The sequence below is a fragment of the Periplaneta americana genome, chromosome 3, assembly GCF_040183065.1.
Source record: "Periplaneta americana isolate PAMFEO1 chromosome 3, P.americana_PAMFEO1_priV1, whole genome shotgun sequence".
NCBI classification, from domain to species: Eukaryota; Metazoa; Arthropoda; class Insecta; order Blattodea; family Blattidae; genus Periplaneta; species Periplaneta americana.
Genome location: NC_091119.1, coordinates 116205005 through 116218075, shown reverse-complemented (window position 1 = coordinate 116218075; position 13071 = coordinate 116205005). Strand labels below are relative to the sequence as shown.

Sequence of the window (13071 nt, the reverse complement as noted above, 5' to 3'; positions counted from 1 at the left end):
AATTATATCCATTGTTTGGTGTTGAAAATAATAGCGAAAATGATAATGAATAAGTTTTTTTTTTTCTGGGAAGCAATGTTTTCTTCATTTCATAAAGGATTTTCTGATTCTCACCTCATAAAAAATTGAGAAACTTTAGGTGGCCCGGTTTTTTTTGCCGGTGAGTGTAGTTGTTCATTATTGCAGAAAAATGACTTTCAGATTTCACTTGTTTATTGAGTGTTTGTGTAATGTGTACTAATAAAAAGAATCCATGTACTTTTAATTTATTTTTAATATTTCTGTACTACATTATGTTTCTACCCTTAAATTAGAAACTCATTGTATTGATTTACGAATAATTACAGCTCCAGCTATAGTCCATTCATGCTTTCAAGCATGAATATATGAGTGGACCATAGTTGGGCAACTCAGAATACAACTATGTACCAATGCTTATTATTTTTTTAACACTTGTAATTAAATAATTTCAAACATATATGTCAATATTTATTTAATATAAACTTACAAGAGTCCGAAGCCAAAATTTAACTTAATCGGGATGAATAGTACTGAATATACAAAGAAAAATATGACAAATGTGGACCATAGTTAGGGGAAACTACGGTACATAAGGGAACCTTCAAACTATAACATTAATATCCCATTTTCCTTTTATACTTTTTTAATATTTGTATGTGTGTTTAATAATATTTAGGTATATAACGAAAATAAGAAAGTTCTCTTCTACAGTCAGTTTGTTCCCAAGTTAGTCTTGTTAGATAAACTGCTAACATTGATCAAATACCAGGTTTTGCAAACTAATGTATCATTAATATGGCTACCTATAGAGTTGCAAATCCTGCTAACTGCTCTATTCTGCTGCAAAACCTGCTATTTGTAAATTAATATACAAAATAACTAATTATCTATTAATCATATATTTCTGAGCTGTAGGAAGACAGACTAAATATTTTTTTTCCCATTATTTAAACTAGAAATCATGCCTCTAGCATCTCTGGATAAGTTTTTACACAATTTTCCTCATTTGCCAAAATTCGTCTCACTTGCAAATAGCTGGTTTTGCAAATTGGCTACTCAGTGTAGGTTTATTACAGTCAAATTACTTATCAATAGTACACATGTTGAACCATTATGTACATGAAATGGTATACAGAAGTTTTTGACAAACGTGCCATGGTTATGGCGAAAACGTTTGTCAAAAACTTTTATACACCATTTCATGTAATATCATAATGATTCAACTTTTGATTAGCAATTTGACTGTAATAAACCTACACATATTTGATATGTCCATTTTCGAGATGTTAAACAGAAATCTGTACAAATAAATTTTATAAACTCTTACGAAAATCTTATCGTCTATAGGTTCATTTTCACACCAAACAATGTACGGATGATCCACTGAGAACACATTTACAGGCTTACAACTGGATCAAGAGATCAAGACACGCTGCATTGTTGTGGAATAAAAGGATTCAAGTATGCAGGGAAGGAAAACGGCTCTGCTTGTGGATAGGAAAAATGTCAGAATATATAGATAATTCATCCAGGGTTATTATGGCATATACATATATAAGGCCTATATACATAAATACATACATCTATATATAAAATTTAAAAAAATCAGTAGACCCATAAATGCTCAATTATTTTCCCAGAAACGCAACAATGAAATATTGTATTGTGCGTAAGATAAACTGTGAAATTTCAAAATCTCGATGCATGTCGAAATTACGCCAACGAAATGGGCAACTTTATTTAGTTGCGCGAGGAAATTATTCTCCACAAATTACACTCTTACAATAAAATATCCAATGCTCCCCAACGGTTGGGAACAGAATGAAAATTTGTATTGTAGCGTAAAAGTGAATGATGAAAAGCCAGATAGACAAGAGATCAAAAGTCTGCGGTTGAATGACGGAAATATTAATGGAAATAGTTTAATGCGGAACAGAATTCCGCGTGCGACTAAAGCAGGGTTAAACAGTACGTTCAAGCCTTCTTTCGGAGCCCTGTATAAACCGATGATGTGTAATACAGTATGTTTCGTGAATAATCATTCACTATGTCTACACCCTATATTTCGAACTCCCAGTCTTTAAAATTTTCAGCGCTGCAGGCATTCCTTTACACATATAAAAACTCCTCCCCCTGTTCCTACACGGGCGCGTCTGTATGTTACATAATCGTTTCTAAATATTTCCGAGTCTGTTACTTCGCTGGAAAACCATGATTCCTTTCCTATTATGACGTCAGGATTAAGCGAATCTATTAGGTTCCAGAATTCAACTGATTTATTATAAATGCTTCTAAATTGACCTGCAACACTACTAAAGACTTACCATTACACGACAAAATATTGCTGATCCCTGTTGTTTCTGCTCTGGCCACCGCTACCGCCTCCGTCTCCCACGTTGCCGCCGCCGCTTCCTCCGCCGTTGCCTCCTCGTCATTCCTGATTTCCAGTGCCCTCTGCTGAAGACGCCACCCTTGTGCTCCTCGCTGGTTGAGAAGTACGGCATCTCTTCCTAAGTCTATGTTGTCCAGCCATGAGTCGGGATCCATGAACCGCGTACCTAGCCGTTCCGCCACCCATTCAAATGCCTCGTTCGCTAGCCCCACTCTTCCAACTCGCTGATGATAATTGCCGCCGTTGGATAACCTATATCTTTTTGTTGCCGATACCAAGTCATACAGGTCTGCCATCATGTAGTCAACACGCCGCCGCAAGTCGTTCGTTCCAGCATGAATAATGACAGTATCCGGATTTCCACGTTTCTGCCGCTCGTTCATCTTCTTTACCTCCTCTACACAGATTCCCGGATAGCATTCTACCTCCAGCTTGGGTTGTACGTTTCCGACGTTTCGAATAATCGAATCGCCGATAACGACGCACGCCTCTCGATGATCCTGGTTACAGCTTCCCGCTCCTTGACGTAGTCGATCCGTGTCTCCGCCTGATGTAAGTCTTCACGCAATTTCATCATCTCGTCTCGAAGCTTGTAGAGTGCCTGTTCGATGCCGCCCTGGTTCCCGCAGTCCTTACACATCCAGAATTCTTCTACGATCTCTTTCCTTTCGATTCGTTGGTAACTGAGGTGAAACCAGATCTCACAACAGTTGCAAAGTACCCCGGCACGCAGATTCCTCTTGCAGGTCTCGCATTTCATTGGTATGGCCTCGCCGCTCTTAGGTCCCGGATTTGATTCCACACCGCCTATAATTAATAGTCTCCGCATACGATCCATTTATCTTAATGTCTATCATCTAACATCTTTTCTATCCCAACTTTTCTTCCATTCACCATTCCTTCCAGTACATTCTTCAGTAGACAGTTTCTCCTTAGCCAGATGAATTTTCAATACAGATTTTCTTAAAAAGTGGAATAATGGCATGAATTAAAATATATGCACAGACATTTTAAAGTACCGGTACTACTATACATTTGTATAAATTAATTAAATGCGTTCACGTAATGTACAATATAGGCGTATAGATGAAATCAAATGTCTTAGTTCTGGGATTGTGTGCAAAGTAGAATCTAAAGTTCATCTAGGCCCTTATTTGTGCACATATTAAATTATTATTTTCATTTATGTACATTTTACGAGTAAAATAGTAGCCCCGGAAATTAAACTATAACTCGTTAGTAATATCATTCCGCTACATGATAAAGGAACTATTGCTGACAAATGGGTGAAGAGTGGTATGAGGAGTCATGTGCCGCTCATTACGTAAAAAAGGTTCTGGCCTTGTGTCTTCCATACGAGCATTTAAATAATTTTTAAATATTTTCCGGCCATTGATATAACTCATGGGAAAGAAATAGGTAATAAATTAGGAGGATTTTTGTGTCTGTTACTCACTGCAACAAGAAGACGGCTACGAGCAACAGGCTGTCAAGTTCCTGTGACGACATAGTAGGTATAAAACCAAGGTGTTTTACAGTCCTTAATGCTGAGGGCCACAGACATATTCAGTGAGGAATTTTACAAGTTCTTATATAGGTTCAAGAAGTATACTGGATGGGATATTTAGTACCTTTCATTTAACAATTATCTACCTACTGGAAATGAAGCAATGCCTCAGATACAGCCATTTAATCTATATAGTTTCCATTTCTCTTTCTGTAAAGTTTAAACTTCATTTTAAGCAAACATTTATCATGGAAAAAGGATTTCATATTTTATTTATAATTTTTTCTTTTCCTTATTTTAAGAATTCTAACTCAACGAATTCCATTTTCTGACGTGTAAGCTACATGTGCTAGGAATGAATAGGCCTGTACCGTTTTTATCTTTAAACTACAATCACTGCTATGCTCTATGCATAACTTATGCTAGTACAATGTCGGACCTGTGTTTTTCCAAAGTTCGAAACTTGATTTTAAAAATGTAGTACAAAAATGTAAAGTGTTAATGTCTACTCTAAGGGTACTTATACGTGGGTACTTGGAAAAATCGTAAAAAAATTTGTAATTTAAACTGCAGATGCACAAAAATTTGCATTCATAATTTCATACAGTTATACATGCATACTTTTTTCATCGTTAGCCCTATAATGAATCTTTTAGAAATATTTTAATGGGTGGGACATAAATTTCGGCTGCATAATTCTTTTCTTTACTCACTCTTGCATATTGTGCTACGCTGTAGCGTCGTGGCCTAAGGGATCATGTGCATTTTCTCATGAGGTTTCCACCAGTGTATGGGACCGGTGTCCACCCAGCATCGTGCTGACCACAAATTACTAGCGTTCTGATTTTATGATCGTTCACCCCTAATGAGACATGTGTACGTGAGACCAGCAGCCGGCTGGTCGGTCTTGGCTCTTCATGGGTTGTCCCGCCGCGGTCGGTCGGATGGACTCTTACTTATTATGTGAAAAATGTGTTTAAATGTGTATACTGTATGTGATTGAGTGCACACATATCGAAAACAAATTGTGTAACGCTCTTGATTTTTATTGATAGTTCTTAATAAGATAACATTTGAAATATACTAACGATAATGGTGCTTATACTGCAAATTATCTTTAATTTCTTTATTTCATTATCAAAAATCCCTCTAATTAAATTAATATTTTCACTACAGATATTAAATTCTTACATGAATAGGCTATCATAATAACAATAGTCTACTTTCAACATATTTGAGTTCTACAAGCGCACACAAAATTTCTGTTCTCTTAATTTAATTTGATTTTGAGATGTGTGTAGAGGTGGGGGGGGGGGACGTAACGGTTATTTTGGAACTGTTCCAAAACGTAACAGCACCTTGGAATTCTACGTTCCAAAATAACGCTAGTACGAATTACTTGCTGTTACAAAATACTCGTTTCACTTTGTACATTATGACAACGCCTGTTCCACAGAACGGAACATGTTTGGCATTATTGAAAGCAATGACGCCAACTTTTAGGAAATACTGGGTGGGCTCAAACATTTGAGGTATAAGTTAAATAAATGCCATAAGTATAATGATAACACGATAAATTATTGGATGGACAAATGGTAACTTGAATATTATTTACTAGCCATACCCGCGCGCTTCGCTGCACTTGTTATAAATAAATATCATTGACTTAAATCTGTTATATTTCCAAATACAGCTTTGTTATGGTTGGTGAATAATTAATTTATTATCAATTATAAATCATTTGCTCCTGAATTACTTTCAGTTGTATTTAGAACTATGAATGTAACTGTTATTACCATGCAATAGATTCTGGAGTTGTTCTATTAATTCTATTTTTAAGGTTGGTATTATGTTAGACCTAACAGCGTGTGAAATAGAATATAACTTATTTGTAGGAACTGAAGGTTGTTACTTTCAGCTGGAAGAAGGCTTTGTCACCAAACGATACTATTTGAAATGAGGTGTTGTACTGCCCTATATTATTCAAAACGTGTGTTGATAACGGATGTACTACTGTAAGTACCTACCTAAGTTTTTAATTTGTTGTGAAGGCTCTTAAATCTCAGGAAGAAAAACGTTTCCAGCAGCGCAACGTATTCAAAACTAATTTACAAACATGTTAAACGAATTATTCTTGCAAGGAAAACGGATGCTCCCTATGCCAAATAGTCGTATTTCAATTATGTAATTAGCCTACTTCGTAGTTTCATCTGGTATTGTATGACGTTATGACTGAAATACCTATGTTGTTAATTGTTTTTATTGTAACATTCGACCATAACTGACCGAGTAACTTATATAAGATCTCGCGCTCAGAGGGGTCGAGTTTGGGGTTTGAGATGGCCTACAAACCGCAAGTCATGCTAAAGATGTTGGTTTGTTAATTATTCAATATGGAGTATTGTGCACTACATAGAACTGTTACCTATTAAGTATACATTACGTAGCTCGCCCAAATAGCAATAAAATATGTAGTTATGTTACTGAATAATTAATACTTAATATGTGGCGCGTGTATATTTGTAAAATTATTCCATCTCTAACTTTCATTCTTTCATAAAAACGCAACGCAAATCAGACATCAAATTTCAGTACGGTACCTCCAAATAGCATTAAATTTAACTGCAGTACATATAGCTAATTATTAGTTTCGATATAAAGTTTTATGTGCGTAAGATTCTGTTTATTCCTACCTTATATGCATTTGTGTCCAGTCCTCGATTCACTCATGAGCTTCTGTAATGACATAAAGCCTATGTCCATCTAAAGGAACTACACTTTCCAATGATGAAAGAATTATTTAAATCTGTTAAATAGTTTCTTGAGATTGCCTCATACAAAAACACAAACATTATCTCTTTATAATATAATAATATTTTACTAGGTATATTATAAACACATAGCCTAGGACTCGCGTTACGGAATTCGCGTTGGTTCGAGTCCTCATGGGAGAAGAAATTTTCTCATGAAATTTCGGCCAGTATATGGGACCGGTGCCCACGCAGCATCGTAATGCACTTGGAGAGCTACGATAGGAGTGATATCCGGTTGCGAATGTCAGCTATAACGGCTGGGGGAATCATCGTGCTAACCACACGATACCTTCATTCTGGTTGGATGATCGTCCACCTCTGCTTCGGCATGTGGGCGTGAAGCCAGCAGCCGGCTGGTCGGTCTAGGCCATTCACGGGCTGTAGCGCCACGGATTATTATAAACATATCATATCATCCGTATATTAATCCGATTGTTGTCCAAGGACTCCAAGGCCGCCTTAAATAAACGCAGAGTCATTTATCTTTATTACTCGTATCTTAATGTGATGTGGCCATAATATAAAAAGCATTGTTATTTTAAAACAGATATATCTCGCCATTTGGTAATGCAGAATTCCTGCACGGAAATATTATGTACTTCGGTACATCATAGTAATATCTGTCCTATCAAAATTTTGCATAGTTTTTAAAGAAACTTTTGTTATGTAATACTTTTCATAAAAATCAATAATAAGCGAGATATTTCGATTTATTTAATTCAGGCCTCCTTATAACTCCCCCTTTTAAATAGGGTATTTTGAATGACATATAGCTTAAAATTTAAGTTACAACGAACTTAATTTATATTCCAATTTTCATATAAATCGGTTCAGCCATTATCGCGTGAAAAGGTAACAAACATACAGACAGATTTTCGGTTTCAGGATGGTTAACATGTTAACACCAATTATTTTTGGAAAATCGAAAATTACCAGAAAAATTTTGACTACAGATTTATTATTAGTATAGATGTTGCTAAAGAACGATAACAGAATACAAATGATAACTTTAATATTACTTACATCGCTAAAGAACGATAACAGAGTTATAAATGATAACTTGAATATTATTTATATCGCTAAGAAACGATAACTGAATACAAATGATAACTTGAATATTTTAAATGTATGCTCATCGCTAACGAACAATAACAAAATAAAATGATAACTTGAATATTATTTATATCGCTAAAGAACGATAACAGAATACAATAATAACTTGAATAGTATTTATATCGCTAACGGACGATAACAGAATAAAATGATGACTTGAATATTATTTATATGGCTAACGAATGATAACAAAATAAAATGATGACTTGAATATTATTTATAACGCTAAAGAACGATAACAGAATATAAATGATAACTTGAATATTATTTATATCACTAAAAATTAACAAAATATAAATGATAACTTTAATATTATTTATATCAATAAAAAACGATAACAGAATACGAATAATAACTTGAATATTATTTATATCGCTAGCGAACAATAACAAAATAAAATGATAACTTGAATATTATTTATAACGCTAAAGAACGATAACGGAATATAAATGGTAACTATAATATTATTTGTATCACTAAAAAAATAACAAAATATAAATGGCAACTTGAATATTATTTATATCGATAAAGAACGATAACAGAATACAAATGATAACTTGAATATTATTTACATCGCTGACGAACGATAACAAAATAAAATTATAACATGAACAAGACTCGAACTCTCAACCTACGAATCATGAAGCGAGCTCTCTACCGCTGCTCTACGAGACGGAAATATCGAGTAACTCCATAGTTCCGAAACTGCTTCTATAAGTGCATTGCATCGTGTAACATCACCGTGATCCGAAGTATACTTTGAAAATATTTGCTGTTCACGAGTGCTGCCACTTTTTTTTCTTGAGAGCTGTATAAGTCCCTGAAATTATGATGCCAATGAACTTAGAGCTATCTGATCTGATACAGTAACATTCTTTTGAGTTGAAAACAGATATAGATGTTATTTTACTCCTAAATGTTCAACTTCAAAATAATCCAGTGTAACGGCATTGCATTTAACGTGTTCACAACTTCAGACCCAAACAGTTTATGTACATTTACTAAATATTTCGTGCCAGGGAGTAAGAGTGTAAGTCAAATTAGTTTTCAGGACAGAGATTTGAAGTTTCCAAATCAATGGCAACATAAACTGGTGAGGATTTGGAATGAATCAAAATATTTCATGAATCCGATTTATTTGCATTGCATAATAATTTTTAAAATTATACTTATTGCTAAGTGACATCTATTTTGAGGACTCGTGAAAATTGCATTTTTTTTAGTTACAGCTAGGGAACGGATTTCTATGTGCTAATAAATAAATTTCTTTATGAAATTCAAATTAGGACTTTTAGGTGTTTATATAAAATTAATAATTAATAGTTTTAGTAAATATTCAATTTTAGGTGGAATTTATGTACAAAGAACTGGTGCTGACAATGAGTGCTATTGAATTGAAGACTGAAATGCTATCAGAGAAAGAGACTGTTTACTGATTGGTCAGTTTCATTTCGCATAAAGATGGTGCATTGACGCGAAAACTACTTTGTAATCTCTCGCCTAATCTGAACAACCTACCACCCCTTTTATGCTAGGATGGCAGTCTACAGCAGAACTCCGTCGAAAGCAGTCACTGTGCACAATACTCCGCTTAGTCAAGAAGAAAGGTCTTTGAACTGAGTTAGAATGTAGGAAGAAATAATAATAATAATAATAATAATAATAATAATAATAATAATGTTTTATTTTCCCTGGCAGAGTTAAGGCCATCTGGCCTTCTCTTCCACTCAACCAGGATCAAAGCACATACAGGAAAATACATATCGGTATACAAGTATTAACTTAAAATAATAATAATAATAATAATAATAATAATAATAATAATAATAATAATAATATAAATAAATAAATAAAATAAAAAGGGAGAGATTGAATACATATGAATATAACCACAAACAGGAAAATATATTCTGGTATACAAGTATTAACTTAAAAGACAAGAATTGATACATATGAATATAATCACTCAACTTAAGGAATAGTACAATTAATACAATCAGCATGGTTTATATTGAGACAATGACAATTACCTAGATATTAATATTGATGGAAAAAACAAAGTAATGACTGTTTAAAATAATAATAATAATAATAATAATAATAATAATAATAATAATAATAATTATTATTATTATTATTATTATAACTAAAAAACTAATTCTGTGCATTTAAAATATTTCTAAATAACTTAATTTTAAACGACTGAGGACTATGACTACCCGTGATTCCCAGCGGCAGCGAATTCCAGGAGCGGGCCATGGCTATTGAGAAAGAACTTGAGTACAGAGATGTCTGATGACGTGGTATTGATAACAACAGATTGTGCTGTGAACGTGTATTATGATTATGATGTGAAGCTAGGAGAGTAAGCCGAGAGGCAAGGTAGTTGGGTGTGGAATCATGTATAATTCGATATAGCAGGCAAAGAGAATGTACTAAATGTCGATCTTGCAAGCGGAGCCAAGGGAGTCGTATAAAATATTCCGATATATGATCATGTCGGCGGATATTGAAAATAAATCGGGCGCAGACTTTGTGTATACGTTGAAGTTTTTGAGAAAGTTCAGCACTTAGGTTGCTATATAAAACATCACAGTAGTCAAAGTGAGGCATTACAAGGATCTGTATTAGAATTTCTTTGAGTTTAGTAGGAAGGAAATTTTTCAGGCGTTTCAAAGAATGCACGATAGAGAAAACTTTTCTACAGATATATCTGATTTGCGTATTCCAGTTCATATTAGAATCGAAATAGATGCTAAGGTTTTTTACAGTAACACTGGAAGGAAGTATTGTGTTGTTGAGAGAGACAGGCTGAAGGATGTTCATATTAATAGAGGATAAAAGCCTTTGCTGCCCTAAAAGAATGACTTGGGTTTTATCTGAAGTATGGATGAGGAAGATGGAAGAGTGAATGCAAGTGATTTCAAGAAATGATAAAGTTAGGAAATGAAGTTTAGTACAGGAGTGAAACAGGGTGAATACCAACAAAGACCAGACTTTTGAAAATTTAAGTGGAAAGATAGAAAGCATCAGCGAGAAGATAAAGAAGTTGATAGCGGAGGACAATAATTTAAAGAAGAAAATGAGTGACTACGATCGCAATATGAGAAAAATAAACTAAATAATTTTTGGCCTTGAGGAAACGGGCTCGGAAAGAAGATGGTAACCTTGGAATAGTAAACGAGAAGTGTAGAATGATCTTTAATCTGGAGTTGAGGGATTCGTACAGACTCGGGAGAGGATCCAACAGGCCTATCCTTTTGAGCTTTAAAAATACAAGAATAGGGGAAGTTATTCTGAATAACCGAAGAAATCTTAGTAATTCAGGAGTGAGAATAGACGTGGATATGTGAATTGAAGTCAGAAATAGAAGAAACCGACTACTACCATATATGAAAGCAGCAAGGCTGAAATGACATTTTGCTAAAATGTACGACGGTAAGCTGAAAGTGAATGGTAAATTTTATGATCTGGAGTTTTGCTTAAAGAACGAAGGGCACCCAGATTTTGGATTACAGGTACCGAAAAGACGAAAAAATGTGAACAGCGAACAGATCAGTTTTACTGAGGAAAGAAATATTAAGACAGCCGACAGTCAAGAAAAACCACATAAATCAAGAGAAAGAAGAGGAATAGTGGAAAAAAATCATCCCAACTGCAAGGACGGAACATCAGATAGTCGAAGGTCACGACACGGCAACAGGAGATAGTAACAAGGTTAAGGACTCACATGATGACGAACGAGGAAATATAAACATGATGACTCGACATGGAGAGGGAAGCAACGTTAAACTGCAGAGTAAGAGGAATCCAAGTCTGCGAAGAAAGCACTTGAATGTGAGGATGAGTGGCACAAGGAGCATGGGAAAAAGGAAGAAGACTAGTGATGGGAAAAAAAAATCTAATCCATGAGTCGTAGAAGTGAGGGAGGAAGTGATAGTAATAATGGTGGGAGTGAAAGAAGTAATTTAAAAGACTCTAATGCAGTGTCTGCTGGGGATATTGTTGGTGATTTTAAAGATTTTAGAAGAATGATGGTAAAGGAATTGGAGGAATTAAATGAAACGTTAAGTGAGCCGTGGGGGATAACGAAAATTGGTGAAAATTATGGTGGAGGAGACGAGATTTGATAATATAAGGAAGAAAGTGCTAGCTACGAAGAAGGGGAGGAGTGGTCAGTGAAAGAGGTATAAATAAGTGATTATAACAACCTATTTTTACTAAGGTGAAAAAAAATCTAGTGAATAGTATTATTTTTCGAGTTAATAAGTGACCAGTATTAGTGAACTAATGGAAAAATTAGACTAACAAAGGTGTGAATAGTAGGAAGTATTGATGGTGCACATAAATTATTATAGCAATAACGAATCGGCTGTACTAAGTGAAATGGTATAAACAGTAAGATATAACACTGAACAACAAATTTTTACTTTTTGTTTTGCTCCGAAATAAAAATAGGTGAGTGTTACTAATATATGTGCCCTAAATCTGAATTTAAAATTCAAATTGCCCCATCACGTACCATTTTCTGAAGAAAATGAATTTAATTTTTTTATTACAAAATTTATTTGTTTTTAATTTTTCCCTGCTACTGATAAAATTACAACACACTAAGGATTCAAAATTCCTCATAATACATTAAAAATGTGTACTGGATACAAAAATGGTGTAACATAGTTTAAAACACAACAATAAAAATGTTTCATACATATAATGAGAAAAATCTCGGAATTGAACTTAAAAATAATTTTCTAGATGATTTCTGTTTATAACTAGATCCGGGACTGTATTTTACAAGGAAGCAACAATAGTCTGCAAGCATGCTGGATAATGATCTTCCTTTATATCGCCTTTCCATTTCAGATATTTCTTGATGAAATCTTTCCCCATGCTCGTCGTTAACCGCTCCAAAGTTAGGAGGAAAGAAATCCAATTAAGAATGTAAAAAGTGTATTTTGAGAGACATATTACACTTCATTTTGTCGTATGCACTTAACATGATTTCCACAACAAGTTCTATGTAGTTCTCTGCCCTAGAATTTCCAAGAAAATTTGAGCAAACGTCTTTGAAAGCGCGTCATGCCATTCTTTCTGTAACGGAAAGTTTTTCCTCAAACAAAGGATCAGCCATAACTTTGTGAATTTATGGACCGATGGAAATACCCTCCTTTAATTTTCCTTCACTCAAACTGGTAAACTTTTCCTTTAAATAGTGAAAACCACAC

At 34.3% G+C, this 13071-nt stretch overlaps 1 protein-coding gene across 3 annotated transcripts in view; it reads left to right on the top strand.

Moving 5' to 3' along the window:
* Nucleotides 1-13071, top strand: part of LOC138696405 (fatty acid synthase-like) — a 260583-nt gene that overhangs the window by 59292 nt on the left and 188220 nt on the right. Inside the window, exon 1 of one of the 3 annotated variants that reach the window (XM_069821325.1) lies at nt 3841-3923. The exons of 1 other annotated variant lie outside the window; for it this stretch is intronic. The gene's annotated coding sequence lies outside the window, so the exon portion shown is untranslated. Of the gene's footprint in view, nt 1-3840; nt 3928-13071 lie in introns of those variants that run through there. One more of the 3 variants, XM_069821327.1, reaches the window with a different exon arrangement.